General features: G+C 39.6%; 1 protein-coding gene across 4 annotated transcripts in view; it reads right to left on the bottom strand.

Annotated features, from left to right (window-relative positions):
* JADE3 (jade family PHD finger 3) overlaps positions 1 to 19,901 on the bottom strand; it is a 154,058-nt gene that overhangs the window by 41,688 nt on the left and 92,469 nt on the right. The window lies entirely within an intron of this gene.

Genomic DNA, 19,901 nt, shown 5'->3' with positions numbered 1-19,901 from the left:
AAACATCAAATTTATGGTGAAATCTGGGTAGAAGAAAGGAGAAATCGCTGTTTTACAAAAAGTTCATGGGGACAATGCCCCAAAGAAATCAGCAGTTTACAAATGACTGGCTTGTTTTAAGAAGGGAAGAGACAAAGTTGAAGATAAAGCCCACATTCACATCATTTTCACATCGCATCAATTTGCAAGGAAAAAATTCATTTTGTTCATGCCCTAATTAAAGAGGACTGATGATTAATAGCACAAACAACAGCTAACACCACAGACATCTCAACTGGTTTAGCTTACAGTCACAATTCTTCAGTCACAATTCTGACTGAAAAATTCAAGTTAAGCAAACCTTCCACTCAATGGATGCTGAAACTGGTTACAGCCAGATCAGCTACAGACAAGTGCAGAGCTTTCAATGGAAATTTTAAACAAGTGGGATCAAGATCCTGAAGCATTTCTTTGAAGAACTATAACAGGAGATGAAACACGGCTTTACTAGTACAATCCTGAAGACAAAGCACATTCAAAACAATGGCTACCAAGAGGTGGCAGTGGTCTAGTCAAAGCAAAAGTGGATCAGTCAAGAGTAAAGGTCATAGCAACAGTTTTTGGGGATGTTCAAGGCACTTTTGCTTGTTGACTTTTTGGAGGGCCAAAGAATGATAACATCTGCTTATTATGAGTGTTTTGAAAGAGTTACCCAAAGCCTTACAGAAAACTGTTCAAGAAATCTTTATCAGAACGTCCTTTGCTATCACAATGCTCCAGTTCATTCTTCTCATCAGACAAGAGTAATTTTGTGAGAGTTTCAATGGGAAATCATTAAGCATCCACCTCACAGTCCTGTTTTGGCTCCTTCTGACTTCTTTTTGTGTTCTAATCTTAAAAAATCTTTAAGGGGTACCCATTTTCCTTCAGTTAATAATGCAAAAGAGACTGCATTGACATGGCTAAATTCCCAGGACGCTCAGTTCTCTAGGGATAAACTAAATGGCTGGTATCATTGCTTACAAAAGTGTCTTGACCTTGATGGTGGTTATGTTGAGAAATTAAGTTTATATTTTTAATTTTCATCTCTTAATTCCATTATTCCATGAACTTTTAAAAAGTTACCTTGTATTTGGACAGAGTGAAGCATAAAGTACAGAAATTAGCATCTCAAACTAGAAAAAAAAATTTTAAGTCACTTTGGTAGATTTGTGAAACAGGAGATTAACAAAAAATAAAACTGGCTGGGTGCGGTGGCTCATGTTTGTAAACTCAGCACTTTGGGAGGCCAAGATGGGATGATTGCTTGAGGCCAGGAGTTTGAGACCAGCCTGGACAACATAGCAAGATCCCATCTCTAAAAAAATGATAAAAAATAACTGGGTATAGTGGCATGTGCCTGTAGACCCAGCTAATTGGGGAGGCTAAGGCAGGAGGATTGCTTGAGCCCAGGAGTTCAAGATTACAGTGAGCTATGATTGTGCCACTGCATTCCAGGCTGGGCAACAGAGAACGAGACCCTGTCTCTGAAAAAAGAACTAAGATTTCAAAATATAAAACTAGGACTTCTTGCTAATTCAATAACTATGCTTTCTTTCATAGCAGCCTGACTTATAAGGAATACATGGAACCAACGTAGGTGGGTTTGGGGTACAGTGTTCATCATTTTCAAAAAGGACGCTGCCCAACAAATGGTGTTGTGACAACTAGATATCCACACCTAAAAAAAAAAATGAACTTGGATCCCTAATAGCTCAAGCCAGATACAAAAATGAACTCAAATGGATCAAAGACCTAACTGTAATAGCCAAACTATAAAATTCTTAGAAGAAAATATAGGTGTAAAACTTGACCTTGGTTTAGGCAATATTTGATATTTCTTGGATATAACATCAAAAGGACAAGCAACCAAAAAAAAAAATAGATAAACTGGACTTCATCAAAGTCAAAAACTTTTTTTTGAGGCAGGGTCTCACTCTGTCACCCAGGCTGGAGTGCAGTGGTGTGTTCATAGGTCACTGCAGCCTTAAACTCCTGGGCTCAAGCAATCTTTCCACCTAAGTCTCTTGAACAACTGGGACTATAGGTATGCGCCACCATGGCTGGCTAATTGTTTTATTTTTTGTAGAGATGAGGACTTGCTATGTTGCCTATGATGGCCTTGAGATCCTGGTTTCAAGCCATCCTCCCACCTCAGCCTCCCAAAGTGTTGGGATTACAGGTGTGAGCCACTGCATCTGGCCCAAAATTAAAAACTGTTGTTCCTCAAAGGACACCATAAGGAAAGTAAAAAGGGAATCAATAGAATGGGAGAAAATATTTGCAAATCATATTTTTGATAAGAGACTTGTATCCAGAATATGTAAAGAACTCTTTTTTTTTTTTTTTTTTTTTTTTTTTTTCCTTTTCTGAAATATTTTATTTCAAAAAAGAAAAAGTTCTGAAACAAATATGAAGAAAAAGTTAACATTTGGATAGCCAGTACACAAATGTTCATTATATTAGCCTTCATACTTTTCTGAACATTTTTTTTTTTTTTTTTTTTTTTTTTTTTTTTTTATTTATTTTTTTTAAATTTATTTATTATTATTATACTTTAAGTTGTAGGGTACATGTGCATAACGTGCAGGTTTGTTACATATGTATACTTGTGCCTTGTTGCTGTGCTGCACCCATCAACTCGTCATTTACATCAGGTATAACTCCCAATGCAATCCCTCCCCCTCCCCCCTCCCCCTTCCCCCCTCCCCCCTCCCCATGATAGGCCCCGGTGTGTGATGTTCCCCTTCCTGAGTCCGAGTGATCTCATTGTTCAGTTCCCACCTATGAGTGAGAACATGCGGTGTTTGGTTTTCTGTTCTTGTGATAGTTTGCTAAGAATGATGGTTTCCAGCTGCATCCATGTCCCTACAAAGGACACAAACTCATCCTTTTTGATGGCTGCATAGTATTCCATGGTGTATATGTGCCACATTTTCTTAATCCAATCTGTCACTGATGGACATTTGGGTTGATTCCAAGTCTTTGCTATTGTGAATAGTGCCGCAATAAACATACGTGTGCATGTGTCTTTATAGCAGCATAATTTATAATCCTTTGGGTATATACCCAGTAATGGGATGGCTGGGTCATATGGTACATCTAGTTCTAGATCCTTGAGGAATCGCCATACTGTTTTCCATAATGGTTGAACTAGTTTACAATCCCACCAACAGTGTAAAAGTGTTCCTATTTCTCCACATCCTCTCCAGCACCTGTTGTTTCCTGACTTTTTAATGATCGCCATTCTAACTGGTGTGAGATGGTATCTCATTGTGGTTTTGATTTGCATTTCTCTGATGGCCAGTGATGATGAGCATTTTTTCATGTGTCTGTTGGCTGTATGAATGTCTTCTTTTGAGAAATGTCTGTTCATATCCTTTGCCCACTTTTTGATGGGGTTGTTTGTTTTTTTCTTGTAAATTTGTTTGAGTTCTTTGTAGGTTCTGGATATTAGCCCTTTGTCAGATGAGTAGATTGCAAAAATTTTCTCCCATTCTGTAGGTTGCCTGTTCACTCTGATGGTAGTTTCTTTTGCTGTGCAGAAGCTCTTTAGTTTAATGAGATCCCATTTGTCAATTTTGGCTTTTGCTGCCATTGCTTTTGGTGTTTTAGACATGAAGTCTTTGCCCATGCCTATGTCCTGAATGGTACTACCTAGGTTTTCCTCTAGGATTTTTATGGTATTAGGTCTAACATTTAAGTCTCTAATCCATCTTGAATTAATTTTCGTATAAGGAGTAAGGAAAGGATCCAGTTTCAGCTTTCTACTTACGGCTAGCCAATTTTCCCAGCACCATTTATTAAATAGGGAATCCTTTCCCCATTTCTTGTTTCTCTCAGGTTTGTCAAAGATCAGATGGCTGTAGATGTGTGGTATTATTTCTGAGGACTCTGTTCTGTTCCATTGGTCTATATCTCTGTTTTGGTACCAGTACCATGCTGTTTTGGTTACTGTAGCTTTGTAGTATAGTTTGAAGTCAGGTAGCGTGATGCCTCCAGCTTTGTTCTTTTGACTTAGGATTGTCTTGGAGATGCGGGCTCTTTTTTGGTTCCATATGAACTTTAAAGCAGTTTTTTCCAATTCTGTGAAGAAACTCGTTGGTAGCTTGATGGGGATGGCATTGAATCTATAAATAACCTTGGGCAGTATGGCCATTTTCACGATATTGATTCTTCCTATCCATGAGCATGGTATGTTCTTCCATTTGTTTGTGTCCTCTTTGATTTCACTGAGCAGTGGTTTGTAGTTCTCCTTGAAGAGGTCCTTTACATCCCTTGTAAGTTGGATTCCTAGGTATTTTATTCTCTTTGAAGCAATTGTGAATGGAAGTTCATTCCTGATTTGGCTCTCTGTTTGTCTGTTACTGGTGTATAAGAATGCTTGTGATTTTTGCACATTAATTTTGTATCCTGAGACTTTGCTGAAATTGCTTATCAGCTTAAGGAGATTTTGGGCTGAGACAATGGGGTTTTCTAAATATACAATCATGTCATCTGCAAACAGGGACAATTTGACTTCTTCTTTTCCTAACTGAATACCCTTGATTTCTTTCTCTTGCCTAATTGCCCTAGCCAGAACTTCCAACACTATGTTGAATAGGAGTGGTGAGAGAGGGCATCCCTGTCTTGTGCCAGTTTTCAAAGGGAATTTTTCCAGTTTTTGCCCATTCAGTATGATATTGGCTGTGGGTTTGTCATAGATAGCTCTTATTATTTTGAGGTACGTTCCATCAATACCGAATTTATTGAGCGTTTTTAGCATGAAGGGCTGTTGAATTTTGTCAAAAGCCTTTTCTGCATCTATTGAGATAATCATGTGGTTCTTGTCTTTGGTTCTGTTTATATGCTGGATTATGTTTATTGATTTGCGAATGTTGAACCAGCCTTGCATCCCAGGGATGAAGCCCACTTGATCATGGTGGATAAGCTTTTTGATGTGTTGCTGAACCCGGTTTGCCAGTATTTTATTGAGGATTTTTGCATCGATGTTCATCAGGGATATTGGTCTAAAATTCTCTTTTTTTGTTGTGTCTCTGCCAGGCTTTGGTATCAGAATGATGTTGGCCTCATAAAATGAGTTAGGGAGGATTCCCTCTTTTTCTATTGATTGGAATAGTTTCAGAAGGAATGGTACCAACTCCTCCTTGTACCTCTGGTAGAATTCAGCTGTGAATCCATCTGGTCCTGGACTTTTTTTGGTTGGTAGGCTATTAATTATTGCCTCAATTTCAGAGCCTACTATTGGTCTATTCAGGGATTCAACTTCTTCCTGGTTTAGTCTTGGAAGAGTGTAAGTGTCCAGGAAATTATCCATTTCTTCTAGATTTTCCAGTTTATTTGCGTAGAGGTGTTTATAGTATTCTCTGATGGTAGTTTGTATTTCTGTGGGGTCGGTGGTGATATCCCCTTTATCATTTTTAATTGCGTAGATTTGATTCTTCTCTCTTTTCTTCTTTATTAGTCTGGCTAGTGGTCTGTCAATTTTGTTGATCTTTTCAAAAAACCAACTCCTAGATTCATTGATTTTTTGGAGAGTTTTTTGTGTCTCTATCTCCTTCAGTTCTGCTCTGATCTTAGTTATTTCTTGCCTTCTGCTAGCTTTCGAATGTGTTTGCTCTTGTTTCTCTAGCTCTTTTAATTGTGATGTTAGAGTGTCAATTTTAGATCTTTCCTGCTTTCTCTTGTGGGCATTTAGTGCTATAAATTTCCCTCTACACACTGCTTTAAATGTGTCCCAGAGATTCTGGTATGTTGTATCTTTGTTCTCATTGGTTTCAAAGAACATCTTTATTTCTGCCTTCATTTCGTTATGTACCCAGTAGTCATTCAGGAGCAGGTTGTTCAGTTTCCATGTAGTTGAGCGGTTTTGATTGAGTTTCTTAGTCCTGAGTTCTAGTTTGATTGCACTGTGGTCTGAGAGACAGTTTGTTATAATTTCTGTTCTTGTACATTTGCTGAGGAGTGCTTTACTTCCAATTACGTGGTCAATTTTGGAGTAAGTACGATGTGGTGCTGAGAAGAATGTATATTCTGTTGATTTGGGGTGGAGAGTTCTGTAGATGTCTATTAGGTCTGCTTGCTGCAGAGATGAGTTCAATTCCTGGATATCCTTGTTAACTTTCTGTCTCGTTGATCTGTCTAATGTTGACAGTGGAGTGTTGAAGTCTCCCATTATTATTGTATGGGAGTCTAAGTCTCTTTGTAAGTCTCTAAGGACTTGCTTTATGAATCTGGGTGCTCCTGTATTGGGTGCATATATATTTAGGATAGTTAGCTCTTCCTGTTGAATTGATCCCTTTACCATTATGTAATGGCCTTCTTTGTCTCTTTTGATCTTTGATGGTTTAAAGTCTGTTTTATCAGAGACTAGTATAGCAACCCCCGCTTTTTTTTGTTCTCCATTTGCTTGGTAAATCTTCCTCCATCCCTTTATTTTGAGCCTATGTATGTCTCTGCGTGTGAGATGGGTCTCCTGAATACAGCAGACTGATGGGTCTTGACTCTTTATCCAGTTTGCCAGTCTGTGTCTTTTAATTGGAGCATTTAGTCCATTTACATTTAAGGTTAAGATTGTTATGTGTGAACTTGATCCTGCCATTATGATATTAACTGGTTATTTTGGTCATTAGTTGATGCAGTTTCTTCCTAGCCTCGATGGTCTTTACATTTTGGCATGTTTTTGCAATGGCTGGTACCGGTTGTTCCTTTCCATGTTGAGTGCTTCCTTCAGGATCTCTTGTAAGGCAGGCCTAGTGGTGACAAAATCTCTAAGCATTTGCTTATCTGTAAAGGATTTTATTTCTCCTTCACTTATGAAACTTAGTTTGGCTGGATATGAAATTCTGGGTTTAAAATTCTTTTCTTTAAGAATGTTGAATATTGGCCCCCACTCTCTTCTGGCTTGGAGAGTTTCTGCCGAGAGATCTGCTGTTAGTCTGATGGGCTTCCCTTTGTGGGTAACCCGACCTTTCTCTCTGGCTGCTCGTAAGATTTTTTCCTTCATTTCAACTTTGGTGAATCTGGCAATTATGTGTCTTGGAGTTGCTCTTCTCGAGGAGTATCTTTGTGGCGTTCTCTGTATTTCCTGGATTTGAATGTTGGCCTGCCCTACTAGGTTGGGGAAGTTCTCCTGGATGATATCCTGAAGAGTGTTTTCCAACTTGGTTCCATTTTCCCCCTCACTTTCAGGCACCCCAATCAGACGTAGATTTGGTCTTTTTACATAATCCCATACTTCTTGCAGGCTTTGTTCATTTCTTTTTCTTCTTTTTTCTTTTGGTTTCTCTTCTCGCTTCATTTCATTCATTTGATCCTCAATCGCTGATACTCTTTCTTCCAGTTGATCGAGTCGGTTACTGAAGCTTGTGCATTTGTCACGTATTTCTCGTGTCATGGTTTTCATCTCTTTCATTTCGTTTAGGACCTTCTCTGCATTAATTACTCTAGCCATCAATTCTTCCACTTTTTTTTCAAGATTTTTAGTTTCTTTGCGCTGGGTACGTAATTCCTCCTTTAGCTCTGAGAAATTTGATGGACTGAAGCCTTCTTCTCTCATCTCGTCAAAGTCATTCTCTGTCCAGCTTTGATCCGTTGCTGGCGATGAGCTGCGCTCCTTTGCCGGGGGAGATGCGCTCTTATTTTTTGAATTTCCAGCTTTTCTGCCCTGCTTTTTCCCCATCTTTGTGGTTTTATCTGCCTCTGGTCTTTGATGATGGTGATGTACTGATGGGGTTTTGGTGTAGGTGTCCTTCCTGTTTGATAGTTTTCCTTCTAACAGTCAGGACCCTCAGCTGTAGGTCTGTTGGAGATTGCTTGAGGTCCACTCCAGACCCTGTTTGCCTGGGTGTCAGCAGCAGAGGCTGCAGAAGATAGAATATTTCTGAACAGCGAGTGTACCTGTCTGATTCTTGCTTTGGAAGCTTCCTCTCAGGGGTGTACTCCACCCTGTGAGGTGTGGGGTATCAGACTGCCCCTAGTGGGGGATGTCTCCCAGTTAGGCTGCTCAGGGGTCAGGGACCCACTTGAGCAGGGAGTCTGTCCCTTCTCAGATCTCAACCTCCGTGTTGGGAGATCCACTGCTCTCTTCAAAGCTGTCAGACAGAGTCGTTTGCGTCTGCAGAGTTTTCTGCTGCTTTTGTTGTTGTATAGTTGTGCCCTGTCCCCAGAGGTGGAGTCTACAGAGACAGGCAGGTTTCCTTGAGCTGCTGTGAGCTCCACCCAGTTCGAGCTTCCCAGCGGCTATGTTTACCTACTTAAGCCTCGGCAATGGCGGGCGCCCCTCCCCCAGCCTCGCTGCTGCCTTGCCGGTAGATCACAGACTGCTGTGCTAGCAATGAGGGAGGCTCTGTGGGTGTGGGACCCTCCCGGCCAGGCGTGGGATATGATCTCCTGGTGTGCCTGTTTGCTTAAAGCGCAGTATTGGGGTGGGAGTTACCCGATTTTCCAGGTGTTGTGTGTCTCAGTTCCCCTGGCTAGGAAAAGGGATTCCCTTCCCCCTTGCGCTTCCCAGGTGAGGCAATGCCTCGCCCTGCTTCAGCTCTCGCTGGTCGGGCTGCAGCAGCTGACCAGCACCGATCCTCCGGCACTCCCCAGTGAGATGAACCCAGTACCTCAGTTGAAAATGCAGAAATCACCGGTCTTCTGTGTCGCTCGCGCTGGGAGTTGGAGACTGGAGCTGTTCCTATTCGGCCATCTTCTATGTAAAGAACTCTTATGACTCAACAATAAAAAGACTGCCCATTAAAAAAAATTGAGTTAAGGATATGAATAATTTCTCCAAAGACAACATAGGAGGTATGCATGGATGCAGTATTAAAAAACGGGACATTCTAGAACAGGGAACTTTGTTGCCCTATTCATTAAAGGGTCAGATTTTCAGCAGCCAAGGACATACATACTCAAATGAATGTGATGGGACTTACAAGAAGTGAACTGAGATGACTCATTCTGGCTGTGTGAACAGCAGCATTTCATAGAAGACAAAGATAAATCTTGTGTTTTCTGACCTCATAAAGGCTTTTTGTGATAAAGTAGAAAAGGTCTCTTGAAAAGATATATAAATGGCTAAGAGGGACATCAAGAAAAGTTGTTCAACATCATTAGCCATTAGACAAGTGCAAATCATAATCACAGTGAAATACACTTCATACCCACTAGAAAGGCTATAACAAAGAGACAGACAATAACAAGTATCAGTGAGGATGTGGAGAAAATGTAACCTTCACACATTACTGACAGGAATGTAAAATGTTGCAGATGCTATAAAAAATAGTTTGACAATTCCTCAAAATGTTAAAGATGGAGTTACCATATGACTCAATAATTCTACTCCTAGGTATGTACCCAAGAGAAAAGAAAACATATGTGCATTCAAAAACCTGTATGAATTTTCTTCTAGAAGACCTGATTTAAAAAAAAAAAAACTGTATGAGGACACTTGTAGCACCATTATTTGTAACAGCCCATATGTGGAAACAACCCAAATATCCATCAACTGCTGAACGGATTAACAAAATGTGGTATATCCATATAACATAATATTATTTGGTCATAAAAGTAATGAATATTGATACATGTAACACTGATGAATTTTCAAAACATTATGCTAAATGAAAAAAGTCAGACTCAAAATGCCATACATTGTATGATTCCACTTATATGAAATGTCCAGAACGGGCAGATCTACAAGAACAGAAAGCAGACTAGTGGTTGTCAGGAACTCAACAGGCCCTTCTCAAATTCATATGTTAAAGACCTAACCTATGATGACTTTACTTGGAGACAGGGCCTATAAGTAGGTAATAAAGGTTATGAGAGGTCACAGAGATGGGGCCTTAGTCTGATAGGGCTGGTGTCCTTATAAGGAGACACCCCAGAGTTCCACCCCCACAAACTGTGTGCACATACAGAAGAGGAAAGGCCATGTGAGGACACAGTGAGAAGGTGGCTGTTTACACACTAGGAAGAGAGGCCTCACCAGACATCAATCCTGATGACACTTTGATCTTGGACTTCTAGACTCTAGAACTATGAAAAAATAAATTTTTGTTCTTTAAGCCACCCAGTCTGTGGTATTTTGTTATGGCAGCCCTAGTAGACTAATACAGTGATTGCCAGGGGCTGGGGGAAGGGAAGAATGACTAGTAACTGCTAACAGATGTGGGATTTCTTTCTAGGGTGATAAAAACGTTTTGGAATTACACAGGAATGATGGTTGTATAACCCCGTGAATATACTAAAAACCATCATACAATGAAAAAGGGTGAATTTTGTGGTATGTGAATTCTATCTTGATTTAAAAATGTACATGGCTGGGCGCAGTGGCTCACGCCTGTAATCCCAGCCAAGGCAGGCGGATCACCTGAGATTGGGAGTTCGAGACCAACCTGACCAACGTGGAGAAACCCCGTTTCTACTAAAAATACAAAATTAGCCAGGTGTGGTGGCACATGCCTGTAATCCCAACTACTCGGGAGGCTGAGGCAGGAGAATCGGTTGAACCGGGGAGACAGAGGTTGTGGTGAGCCTAGATCGCGCCATTGCACTCCAGTCTGGGCAACAAGAGCGAAACTCTGTTTCAAAATAAATAAATAAATAAAAATAAAAAATTATAATAGGTGAATTATCTCATTTAAAAAAATCTAAGAAAAGCAAGCTGTACATTTATGAAAACCACAGAGGTCATGTGACAAACTTAGAACTTGATCTGACTGAGGAACTTAGTAAAATTTTCCTACCTTCCATTCTCCTATTTTGATTTAAAACATCACTTATTAGTTGCAATGTTGTGTCTACTTACATTAAACTCTTTCAATCAAGCACTTGAGAAAGTGAAAAAATCTTTTTTTTTTTGAGATGCGTAGCCAAAAAAACTTTTTATTTTAGTGTAAGAAAGGCAAGTGGGCCAGGCATAGTGGCTCACACCTGTAATCCCTGCACTTGGGGAGGCCGAGGTGGGAGAATTGCTTGAGCCTGGGAGTTCGAGACCAGCCTGGGCAACATAGGGAGATCCCATCTCTACAAAAGATACAAAAATTAGTCAGGCACGGTGGTGTGTGCCTGTAGTCCTAGCTACTTGGAAGGCTGAGGTGAGAGGATCCCTTGAACCTGGGAGGTCAAGGCTGCAGTGAGCTGTGATTGTGCCACCTTGCTCCAGCCTGGGCAACACAGTGAGATCCTGTCTCAAAAACGGAAAAAAAAAAAAAAAAGGAATGCAAATGGTGAAAATGGAAGGCTTAGTTCCCTCCTGTTCTCATCTTTGTTTTTCTTACTTATATTTTGGTTCTTCTCAAATTTTCTTAATTAACATTCACCATTTTCCTCTCGGTTTCCTTTTCATGTTCTCCTTACAACAACACATATTTATTGAAAACCTTTTTATCTGAACAGTAGGGGTTCTGCCCTTAGGTAGTTTACAGTCACATCTTGTCTTTCTCCTTTTCTAACCACCCATGATTGTGTCTTCGTGTAGCCACTATCACATTTCTTGTTGAGACAGGGTTTTGCTCTGTTACCCAGGCTGGAGTGTAGTGGTATGATCACGGCTCACTGCAGCCTCAACCTCCCAGGCTCAAGCGATCCTTCCAACTCAGCCTCCCGAGCAGCTCGACTACAGGCGCATGCCACCATGCCCAGCTAATTTTTTTACTTTTTGTAGAGACGAGGTCTCACTGTGTTGCCCAAGCTGGTCTTGAACTCCTGGGCTCAAGTAATCTTCTTGCCTTGGCTTCCCAAAGTGCTGGGATTATAGGTGTGAGCCACCACACTCGACCCCACTATCACATTTTCTTACCCATCTATACATATACACACCTTTACTTGTGATGATTGTTCATATAAATATTTATAATGTATCTATGAATATAAAAGTATTATATTCATCATATACATGATTGGGGTATAACTGACATACAATAAACTATGTATATATTTTAAATGTATAAAGTTTTGACACACACATCTACATACATTTGTGCAACTAGCATCACAACCAAGATAATGTGTCCGTCACCCCCAAAAGTTTCCTTGTATCCTCCTGCTTCCCTGTCTCCTCCCAGAAAACCAATGATCTGCTTTCTGTCACTAAAGATTACAGATAGTCCTTGCTTTGCATGGTGATATGATACCGTAAAAATGACTGTGCAAGCTGAAACTGTGAAAAGCAATCTTAATAAATAATGGGGAAAACTATTATTGTTTAATAACCTTTAAAAATTTTGTCAAAACATTAAAAAGCTATATTCCCATTGACTATAAACATATAGGGAAATAAAAAATAATAAAACCAATATGTATTTAGTATACTATAATTTGAAACACTAGAAACATTGAGAATTACACTTTTATTTATTTGTAAAAACTTATTAAGAGTACAGTGCTTAACTCCCTTTCACTGTATAACTTACAACATGGAGTAAGCACCTTTTCTATCCCTTGGCAAATTGTCATACTCCCTTCTAAGTGTGGATTAAGTTTCCAACATTTTGTTCTTTGTGCTTTCAATGTTGTAAAATACTTCCAAGAATTCCTTTAATGTGCACTTTTTCACTAGTATCACTTCCTCTGGGACACCTTCACTCTTTTCACCATACCATTTTCTTCATTTAGGTTGATAAGTTTGCCTTCACTAAGTTCTTTTTGGCTGTAAACCTAGAGCTTCTACAACAGCAGCATATCCCCATATTCCCATGGTTAGCTATTTCTTTTATAACTCCATTCATCTTTGATTGAAATTTCTCTTCTACTGTTATCACTTTTTATTTCTTTCAATGTTTCGTAGAATTCTCCAGTGAAACCATCTGGGCCTGGAGGTATTTTTAGGGGAAGTTTTAAATTACAAATTCAATGTTACTAATAACTTTGGGGCTATTCAAATGATCTATTTCACGTGGGTCGAGTTTGGTAGTTTGTTCAGGGAACCTCCAAGGAAGGTAGGAAAAATAAAGCAGAGAAATGAAAAACAGAGAACACACGCACACACACACACACACACACACACACACACACACACACACACACACACAAAATAAAAGGGCACGCTGAAGTCCTAACATATTACTAATTGCATCAAATATAAGTGGTCTAAACCAATTAAAAGACAGATTGACACAGCAGATTTAAAAATATGATCCAAATATATGCTGTCTAAATAAAACATACTTAAAATACAAGGATATAAGTAGGTTGAAAGTAAAATAATGGAGAAAGACATATGATGCAAACATCACTCAAAAGAAAGCAAAAGTGACTATATTAACATCAGATAAAGTAGACTTCATAGTAAAGAAAATTACTAGAGATGAAGAGGATTATATAATGATAAAAGTGTCATTCCATCAAGAAGACATAGCAATCATAAATGTGTGTGCACCAAACAACAGTGCTCCAAAACACGTGAGGCAAAAATGAACTGAACTCAAAGGGGAAATGGACAAATCCATGATTATAGCTATAGACTTCAACCTCTCTCAGTAATTGATAGAACCAATAAACAGAAAATCAACAAGAGTACAGAAGAACTCAACATTACCACCAACTAACAGAGTTGAAAGAATTGATATTTATGGAATACTCTATGCAACAACAGCAGCATACACTTATTTTTAAGCACCCATGGAACATGTACTATGACAGATCATATCCTGGGCCATAAAATAAATCTCAACAAATTTAAATAACTGGAATTATTTAGTGTGTGTTTTCTGATCACAGTGGAATCAAAACTAGAAACTGGCCGCGCACAGTGGCTCACACCCATAATCCCATCACTTTGGGAGGCCAAGGTGGGAGGACTGCTTGAGCCCAGAAGTTCGAGACCAGCCTGGGCAATATAGTGAGATCACATCTCTTAAAAGAAAATAATAAAATGCTCCAAGTCCAAGATATAAGAACATTAAGAAGTTTTTTCTTTGGTGTTGGCTGTATTCTTAAATTCTACATTAAGTGACTTTTTTTTTTTAATACTTTAAGTTCTAGGGCACATGTGTACAACGTGCAGGTTTGTTACATATGTATACTTGTGCCATGTTGGTGTGCTGCACCCATCAACTCGTCAGCACCCATCAACTCGTCATTTACATCAGGTATAACTCCCAATGCCATCCCTCCCCATAATAGGCCCCAGTGTGTGATGTTCCCCTTCCAGAGTCCAAGTGATCTCATGGATCAATTCCCACCTATGAGTGAGAACATGTGGTGTTTGGTTTTCTGTTCTTGCGATAGCTTGCTGAGAATGATGGTTTCCAGCTGCATCCATGTCCCTACAAAGGACACAAACTCATCCTTTTTTATGGCTGCATAGTATTCCATGGTGTATATGTGCCACCTTTTCTTAATCCAGTCTGTCACTAATGGACATTTGAATAATGAAAAATGTAAACACATTTATATGATGTTATTCTGAAAATTTACAGACATTAACATTTCTTTTTTTAAGCTTTGTGGTTTTAATTTTGCACTAAAAGTAGACATACACATTTTTCTGCTAAGCAGTTTTCTTCTTAAATTATCAGTCTCATATGGGTGTGATATTTAATAGTGATTTTCTTTTAAATGGAAAAGACACCTTTCTTGTTTCAAATCTCTGTATACATATCTAAGATGGAATTTTACTAAAAAATAAAAGTGACAGTATTTAGTATAAAAAAAAAAAAAAGAAAAGAAAACTAGAAATCAGTAACAGAAAGATAACAAGAAAACCTCCAAACACTTGGAAACCAAAAATCACACTTTGAAATAATCCATGGGTGAAAGAAGAAATTTCAAGAGAAGTTAAAAAAAAATATACTTAAGAGAACGAAAATGAAATTCAACATACCAAAATTTATGAGACACGGTTAAAGCAGGTGCTGAGAGGAAAATTTATAGTACTACATGCTTACATTAGACAAGAGAAAAAGCTTCAAATCAATAAATTAAGTTCTCAACACTAGAAACGAGAAAAAAGGAGCAAAATAAACCCGAAGTAAGCAGAAGGATAAAAATAATAAAGACCAGGAATCAATGAGATTAAAAACAGAAAAGTAATGGGCCAGGTGCACTGGCTCACACTTGTAATCCCAGCACTTTGGGAGGCCGAGGTGGGCAAATTGCTTGAGCCCAGTAGTTCAAGATCAGCCTGGGCAACATGGTGAAACCCCTGTTTCTACAAAAAACAAAAACAAAAAAACCCCCAAAAACAAAAATTAGCCCGGCATGGTGGCATGCACCTGTAGTCTCAGCTACTTAGGAGGCTGAGGCAGGAGGATCACTTGAGCCCAAAAGGTCCAGGCTGTAGTGAGCTGTGATCATGCCACTGTACTCCAGCCTGAGTGACAGAGTAAGACCCTGTCTCCAAAAAACAAAACAGAAAAATAAAAAGAGTGTTCTGTGAAATGATCAAGATAACTGACCAACCCATAGCAAGAAAAAAAGATAAGACAAAAATTGCCAATAATAGGAATGAAAGAGGGATACTATTTTTTTTTTTAACTTGTTTCAAGTATGTTCACAATTGTTCACTAAAGCATTTTTATGTTGGCTGCTTTAAAATCTTTGTTAAACTATTCTAATATCTGGCATCTTGGTGTCGGCATCTGTTTTTGGTCAGGTTAAGATCTTCCTGATTCTTGATGAGTAATTTTTTACTGAAACCTAGACATTTGGGGTATTACGAGACTCTGGATCTTATGCAAACCTTTGATTTTGGTTGGCTTCCTATGACACTATCTGGCTGGAGATCAGGGTTGGGGGCAATGCCTTGTTACCACGAGGTGGTTGTATAAGACCTAGTTCACCATTTGGCCTGTGTCAACATCCCTGTTACTGTTGGGTGGGGCTGAGAGCTTCAGCTCCCCACTAGGCTTCCACGGACATCTCCATTGCTGGGATTGGTAAGAATGCCTTGCTATTGTTTCTTGCATGGCCTCCACTGACACTGCTGAACAGAGGTGAAAATCCTGACTGTCCACTCAGTCTCCTCTAACACAACCCCAGATGTCGTACACCATTGCTGTCTAAGCTCCCTACTCCATCTTTGCTACAGAAGGTTGGGGTGGCCCAAAATATTTTTCTGTGGTGTTTGACTGGAGAAGAGTTTTCTGTTTAAAAGTTTTCCACGTTGGCCAGGCACAGTGATTCATGCCTGTAATCCCAGCACTTTGGGAGGCCAAAGTGGGTGGATCACTTGAGGTCAGGAGTTTCAGACCAGCCGGGCCAACATGGTGAAACCCCACCTCTACCAAAAATACAAAAATTAGCTAGGTGTGGTGGTGTGCACCTGCAATCCCAGCTACTTGGGAGGCTGAGGCAGGAGAATCACTTGAACCAGGGAGGTGAAAGTTGCAGTAAGCAGAGATGGCGCCACTGCACTCCAGCCTGGGTGCCAGAGACTGAGTCTCAAAAAAATAATAACAATAAAATAAAAAAATAAAGGTTTCCCGTCTGATAGGCTGCCCCTTTCCTGGTCATTTGGCTAGAGAGGACAGGCTTTTTTTAGTTTTTGTTTTTTGTTTTTTGCTGGTTTGTGCTTCTGGGTTGCTAGCTTCTCCAGCACCAATGCTGGGAGCAAAAAGAAATCCCAGGGAACATAAAACTGGGTTGTTCCTCAGGTCTCAAGGACTCTAGCTGTTCTGCTTTCTTCTGATCTTTCAAAGTCTTATGTTTGCATTATATAAAATGCTCAGGGTTTTTAATTGTACTTAGTGGGAGGCATAGGGAAAACCACACCTACTCCATCTTTTTGGAAGTAGAAGTCTAGCCAAGATTGAATTTTAAAATGAAAGCAACACAGGGAATACTATGAACCATTTTATACAGGTAAATTCAACAATTCAGATGAAACAAACCTGTACCTTAAACTACAAACTACCCAAAGTCACCCAGTTTGAAATAGTTACAGGGCTATTCAAATTATCTATTAAAGGACTCAAATTTGCCATGTGTAGTGGCTCATGCCCGTAATCCCAACATTTTGGTAGGCTGAGGTGGGAGGATCACTTGAGCCCAGGAGTTTCAGACCAGGCTGGCCAACACAGGAAGACTTCATCTCTACAAAAAATTCTCAAAAAATTAGCTGCGTATTGTGGCACAGGCCTGTGGTCCCAGCTCCTGGGAGGCTGAGGTGGGAAGATTGCTTGGACTTAGGAGGTTGAGGCTGCAGTGAACTGTGATTGTGCCATTTCACTGCAGCCTGGGTGACAGAGCAAGGCCTCAAACAAACAAACAAAAATAACAACAACAAAAAGAACTCAAATTTATAGTTATAGTTAAGCAAATTCCCAAAGAGAAGCCTCTAGGTCCGGAGTGTTTCATTGGAGAATTCTATCAAACATTTTAAGAATTAACTCTAGTTCTACACCATTTCTTCCAAAAACTGGAAGAGGAAGCAATATTTCCCAACTAATTTTATAAGGCCAATATTACCCTGATACAATACAGATATAAATATCATGAGAGGTTGGGCGCACTGGCTCATGGCTGTAATCTCAGCACTTTGGGAGGCCAATGCTGGAGGGCTGCTTGAGGCCAGGAGCTTGAGACCAGCCTGGGCAACATAGTGAAACCCTGTCTCTATAAAAAATACAAAAATCAGCTGGGCGTGGCAACAAACACTTGTAATCCCAGCTACTCAGGAGGCTGAGGCAGGAGGATCACTTGAGCCTAGGAGGTGGAGGTTGTACTGGGCTTGAGATGGTGCCACTGCACTCCAGCCTGGGCAACAGAGCGAGACCCTGTCTCTCACATTATATATATATATATATATAAATTATATTATAAATTATATAAGACTACAGGTCACTATTCCTCGGGAACATAAAAATAAGACATGAAAATATATAGACATAACAATTTCCAACAAGATATTTGCAAATCAAATCAAGCAATATAAAAATATAATATAATCCCTGATCAACTTGGTGCTATGGACTGAATTGTGTCACTCCCAAAGTGACTGTATTTGGAGACAAGACCTACAGGAGGTAATTAAGCTTAAATAAGGTCATAAGGGAAAGGTCATGTGAGCACACAGTGAGAAGGAGGCAAGCAAGGAAGACAGACCAGAAACTGAACTCTGCAAGACCTTGATCTGGGACTTCCAGCCTCCAGAACTTTGAGAAATAAATTTTTGTTGTTTAAGCCATCCAGCCTGTGATATTTTGTTATGGCAGCCCAAGTTGACTAACACTCAGGTTTGTTCCAGCAATGCAAGGCTGGTGCAATATTAAAAAAATCAATCAATGTAATCTATAACATTAACAGGTTGAAGAAGAAAAAAATCACCTGATCATATCATTTGATAGAGATCATTTCAGTTGACAAAATTGAAAACCCATTTACAAAAAAAACTACCACACACTAGGAGTAGAGGTGAACTTCTTCAACTTGACAAAGAACATCTATGAAAAACCCTATAGCGGCCAGACGTGGTGGCTCATGCCTGTAATCTCAGCACTTTGGGAGGCTGAGACGGGCAGATCACAAGGCCAGGAGATCGAGACGATCCTGGCTAACACGGTGAAACTCCGTCTCTACTAAAAATACAAAAAATTAGCTGGGCGTGGTGGTGGGCGCCTGTAGTCCCAGCTACTTGGGAGGCTGAGGCAGGAGAATGGCATGAACCCGGGAGGTGGAGCTTGCAGTAAGCTGAGATCGCACCACTGTACTCCAGCCTGGGGGACAGAGCGAGACTCCATCTTAAAAAAAAAAAAAAGAAAAAAAGAAAAACCCTATAGTTAATATCATACTTAATATATTGAAAGACTAAAAGCCTTCCACCTAAGATTGGGAACAAGACAAGGATGTCTGCTCTCTCCACTGCTATTTGACATATTACTAGACATTTTAGCTACTAGAATAAGGCAAGAAAAGAAATAAAAAGTAAACAGATTGGAAAGAAAGAAAGAAAACCATGTTTATTTGCAGGTGACATGATGGTTTACACAGAAAATCCTAAGGAATCTCTTTTTTTTTTTTTTTTTTTTTTAAAATAAAACTGCCAGAACTAAGTAATTCAGCAGGGTCACAGGAACACAAGATCAACACACAAAAATTGGTTGTATTTGTATATACTAGCAATGACCATGTGGAAACCTAAATTATAAATACAATACCATTAACAATTGCTCAAAAATTTTTAACAAGTATACATTTAGCAAAATGTGTACAGGACTTGTACAGATGTCAATTCTCCCCAAGTGATATAGGTTTAATACAATCCTTATGAAAATCCAGCAAGATTTTTTGTATATATGGAAAGCTTATTATAAAATTTGAATGGAAAGACAAAGAAAATGGAATAGCCACAGCAATTTTGAAAAAAGAATAAAGTGGGAAGAATCAACTTACCTGATTTTGAACTTTGACCTATGCCTCCCATCTTAACAAAATTCAAAATGGTTCATGCATTTAAATGTAAAACTATAAAACTCTTAAAAGAAAACATAGGAGAATATACCTACACACACACACACACATATATATATATATATATATATATTTTTTTTTTTTTGAGACGGAGTCTCTCTCTGTTGCCCAGGCTGGAGTGCAGTGGTGTGATCTCGGCTCACTGCAAGCTCCACTTCCTGGGTTCACGCCATTCTCCTGCCTCAGCCTCCCGAGTAGCTGGGACTACAGGCGCCCGCCACCACACCTGGGTAATTTTTTTGTCTTTTTTAGTAGAGACGGGGTTTCACCATGTTAGCTAGGATGGTCTCGATCTCCTGACCTTGTGATCCGCCCGCCTCGGCCTCCCAAAGTGCTGGGATTACAGGCGTGAGCCACCGTACCCAGCCGAGAATATTTTTGAGACATAGAGCTAAGTGAAAAGTTCACAGCACGACATTAAAAGCATGATCCAAAAGAAAAAATCAATAAATCGAACTTCATCAAAATCATAAACTTAC

This window comes from Macaca fascicularis, chromosome X, assembly GCF_037993035.2.
Source record: "Macaca fascicularis isolate 582-1 chromosome X, T2T-MFA8v1.1".
Taxonomy (NCBI): Eukaryota; Metazoa; Chordata; class Mammalia; order Primates; family Cercopithecidae; genus Macaca; species Macaca fascicularis.
Note: the sequence above shows the minus strand (reverse complement) of the source record. Positions and strands in the feature narration are given on the sequence as shown.